At 33.9% G+C, this 4,652-nt stretch overlaps 1 pseudogene; it reads left to right on the forward strand.

Annotated features, from left to right (window-relative positions):
* The first annotated feature begins 390 nt into the window (after nucleotides 1-390).
* LOC112439095 (epsilon-sarcoglycan-like) lies at nucleotides 391-1,668 on the forward strand (annotated as a pseudogene).
* Nucleotides 1,669-4,652: the final 2,984 nt, after the last annotated feature.

The following is a 4,652-nucleotide window of genomic DNA, read 5'->3' on the forward strand; positions in this document are numbered from 1 at the left end:
TAATTCATGTGAATGAGTTTTTCCTCTAAGATTTTAATTAAAACACAAATGCTTTGCACACTTCAATCTGCAATATCCTCCACATGCATTTTTTTAATACTGACTGATCAGTTGGATAACAGGGGATTACTTTGTAAGATGTTTTCTCATACCTGAAAATTTCCACAAAGCAGGAATTTTTGTGTGAAAGCCCATTCAAAAGCTAAATAAGCATCACACTACAAAGCTCTCAGTGGCAACTGTGTTCTCTTTGCATTTCCGTGGACAACAAAATGTGCTCTAATAAGAAAAGAGTAGAACTAGCCAAGCTGCGAGGAAAGAAGAAAGGGAGGGGAGGGGAGATTTGAGGACTACTGGCCTCATCAGCCCAATAATGCAATTGCCCTGGTGATGGTATCCTGCAGACCCCTGTGCTTGCATAGGACAAGTTCAGGGGACACGCGGGATGAGCCTGTGATGGTTGTCACATTCTTGATGACAGTATTCATTATTTTCTCTAAGGTGCACTCTGATCAGAATGCATACACATCTGTAAGTGTCCTTTTGGTGTATGCTTTGGAACAAGTATTTTAGGAGAAATTTCCACCTCACCAAAACCTGGTGAGATCAGTGATGATCCCAAAGCATTTAAAACAAATTGAAAGGGTTATTCAGAAAGACCTGGATGGCTCCTATTCATCCAAAGAACACCATATAGTGAGAGAGTCCTTATGGCTCTCCAACAACTGAAAATGTGGAGAAACCAACTACCATTGATATAATTGCCTATAATAGGTGCACCTTTGAGATTGCAAGGCATAATTGGATAATATAATGTCAACAGAGGACTTCCTGTTGCCATATCAAGCAGAAATCTTCATTAAAAATATAAATGTGTAAGAAATATTGGCCAGGAAGGTTCTTGGAAACTTTGTCAGGGTGGAGAAAAATGTGCTGTGGCCAGAGGACTGAATGCCATAAACATCACATTGGCCCTAGATAGGGCAGCATGGTTCTGCTTCCTATTAATGGCCCAAAGGGGGGCATTTTCATCAGGATTGGTGCCGATGTCCCATTTTCTTCTTGATTACAAGATGTTGAAAATCCATAGAATTAATTGAGATGCAGTCAAGAAATGGAGCCTGTAATAACATGTGCTAGAAAATTTTATATTCCATTTTACATTGACTGGTGCAAAAATTCATTTGGTTGATAAAACAAAGCAAGTGGCCACCTATCCAGAAGTGATTCATGGAGGGGGAATTTTAGTGATGATGGAGAGTACAAACTCTTTTCAAAATGACTGTCTGAAAAGCAGACAAGTACGTGGATTTCTTAATTATACTGGCTGTGTCCTCAGCAGTAGCTACTGGTCCTCTTTCTGGTACTTCCTTACATCATGCACTGTTGACAGAAAGGAGCAGAAAAGAGAAACATGCAAACATCAGACATCCAACTGGTCTGTCACAGTGCTATTCAGAAATTTGCCAAGGAGCTTCAAGACACATCCAAGAGTAGAAAGACAGCATGGCCCCCATCAACACTTCCTGTGTCTCACTTGTAACTGGTGAAATCATACCTTCCCTGTACACAGACAACCATGATAGCATTAACACGCAAATGCAGCAGAATTTGTGACATCCAATTCAGGTTCCTCAACAACAAAGTACAAGTAAATGTCATCCCTGAAGAAGAGAACTGACCAAAGCATGAATTTATAATCAGACAATATAGCAGTTATATCACATTTCTTTTCACTTCCAATAATGCATAAGCTTTTCTGGTATATGGTGTGTATGTTCATGGTATTAACTGTAGAAGATATTATAAACAATATAACTTACATTTTACTAATGTATTTTTTACTTAAAGCATTATTGACAATTCGGAAAACACTGATGACTTTATATTTGTTACAATTAAAAGTGATCTTTAAAATAAATATTATTAATGAAAAACAGGATGTAGAAATCTATTGAGCTAAACAGGTAATTCTAGCTGAGACAACTAGAATTTGAGAGAAAACCACGTCACAAGTGGGAAAGTCAACATTAATCAAGAACCAGCATCATCAGAAAATGCATTATCACAATCAAAGCCATGTATAAGTTTGGATTTCTACAAGAGTTGTTATTCAGTGCAGAATACTTTGCCCATTAACTATAATGATAAAAAGTAACTCCTATTCAACCTTAAATCTAAATTATGCCAGAGCTTTCTAGAATAATACAACTGCTTCAGAATGTTATCGTGAATTTTAAAATTCTACGTTCTAATAATTTTTAAAAATCTATTAAAGGTACTTCTTTAAGTGGCTAAACTTTCTTTCCAGAACAATAGCACAAATAGAGTAATACAATATAATAATATCACTATATTCTTCAGAATCTTAAAAACAGCAATGACAAAGCACATCCTTTGTTCTTTTGAAACATTCTTCACAGGCAACTTTTCAGCTGTGTCATTTTTGCTGTTACAAGTTATTATTATGCTATATATTCTTTCACCAATCAGTTTTCTAATACCAGTAAGAGTTCATCAATAATTATGGGACATTCCAAAGCAAAAGTAAAGATTTTTCTAGATCCATTTTTCAAAACAGAAGTGTGCATTTTCCTAAAGGGATGAAAGAGAAATGTTTGATTAACTGACACTCCGAAATCATTCCTGAGCAATCTGTTAGAATTTCTTTCCCTTTACAATGTTTTCTATTCTATGCTATCAAGAACTATGAATCATAATTTCTGGCAGCTAAAACCAAAAAGGGTGAGAGGCTCTATTAGCATCCTAAAATATGCATGTCCCAATGCTCTCTTAAAATATGTCTGCTCAGAGAAGTTTCAGATTTTCTCAGCCAAGCAAAATGACATTTACTAAGACCCTGGCATGAAGATTTGCTTATTTTAGTTTGCTTAACATTGTAACCACAGCACAAAAATATTGCTACTCAATGGCAGATAAGTTATTCTCTCACATTTTCCCTTATTTTTTATTAACATCACATGATAAACTATCAAATCACTTATGATCACTAATTACTTTGATAATTCAGTTATAAAGACAATAAACTAAAAGGGTATTAGAATTAGTTCTTCTTGAGATAAGAGCATTCTTTCTGTTTTAAAGGAGTCTGGTTAAAACTATTCAGCTCAAACTAGGAATAATTGAAGACAATTGACAATTTAAATCAAGACAGCATAATCTGTCTACATCAGTTGATGATAAACTTCTGGAAAAAAAGTCAAAAGTGATACTAACTTTTTTATATATTCAGCATTCCTCAAGGAAATTTAATTTTATTTGCCTTTTTCCTCTGAAAGTTTACTACAGGATTCCAGGAAGAATTTCCTAAAGGGGAAAAATATCCAGCAGTGTATTTAGCTGACTTGCCGTAAAGGATGAGTAGAATGCAGAGAAGGTCCGAGCTAAGTCAAAAGAGGATGTCTTGTTATTCTGACCGTACACCTTTGAGGCAAAGGCCTAATACCTTTACAGAAAATAAAATGCAACAAACTTAATATTTTTCTTTGCTAGAGACAGGAGGACAAGGGTCATGTAATTGCGTATCTTGTTGCATTGTTTCGCTCATTTTCTCTTTTTTAATAGAAAACAACAAATTAGTCAAGGAAACACTGCCAACTGCTTTATTTCATATGTTAACTAGTATATTTATATGCTTCCAAAAATATAGTAGACTTTAAGCAAGATAAAATGGAAATGTTTAATGGATTCACAAGGAAAACCTGAAGAAATTTTTTAGTAGCAAAAGTACACAAAAAAACTAACAAAGAACACAATAAATTCTGGAAACAACTCTAACTTTTTTTTTTAATGGTGGAATAGTACTCCATTGTGTCTCATGTACTGGGATTTGACAAATTATTTTTTTCAATTTGGTCAAATCCCCTTTTTATTTTTATTGTTCCACTTAAAATTGTGTAAAATTTTACTTTCATTTGAAGAGTTGCCTACCAATGCTATGATTTCAGCAACTTGATGAAAAAATCAATCTATCATTTGATTTTTAAGACTATTACTTTGTGTGCTTATTTTTGGCTCTATTTCATTTTTTAAATTAATATAAATTAAAATTGACTTTTTGGAGATGTATATTGCTATGAATATTAAGACATGAACAGATTAGTGTAAATACCATCACAATCAGGATACAGAACAGTTCCAACTCTTAAAAAAAACTCCCATGCTTCCTCTTTGTAGTCCCGTCCCCTTGACTCCTAATCCCTGATAACTGCAGTTCTGTTCTTGTTATTCTTTTGCTTTTTGAGAATGTCACACAGTTCTGTTGTTATTATTCTTTTGCTTTTTGAGAATGTCATGTAGACGGAATCAAACAATATGTAAACTGTTGAGACTGAATTTTTTAACATGGCATAATACTTATGAGAATTATCCAAATTGTTCTGTTATCAATAATTTATTTCTTTGTGTTACTGAATAATATTTCACTGTATAGTTATACCATGATTTGTTTTTCCATTCACTTACTGAAAAATAGTGGGTTATTTCCAGTTTGGGGCCAATGTAATTAAAGATGCTATAAACATTCACGTACAGGTTTTGTGAAAACACAGGTTTTCACTTTACTAAAAAAAAAAAAAAAAAAAATACCATGAGAGGAATTGCTGGGTCGTGTAATAAGGACATGTTTAACT

This window comes from Pan paniscus, chromosome 13 (assembly GCF_029289425.2).
Source record: "Pan paniscus chromosome 13, NHGRI_mPanPan1-v2.0_pri, whole genome shotgun sequence".
In the NCBI taxonomy this organism is placed as follows: domain Eukaryota; kingdom Metazoa; phylum Chordata; class Mammalia; order Primates; family Hominidae; genus Pan; species Pan paniscus.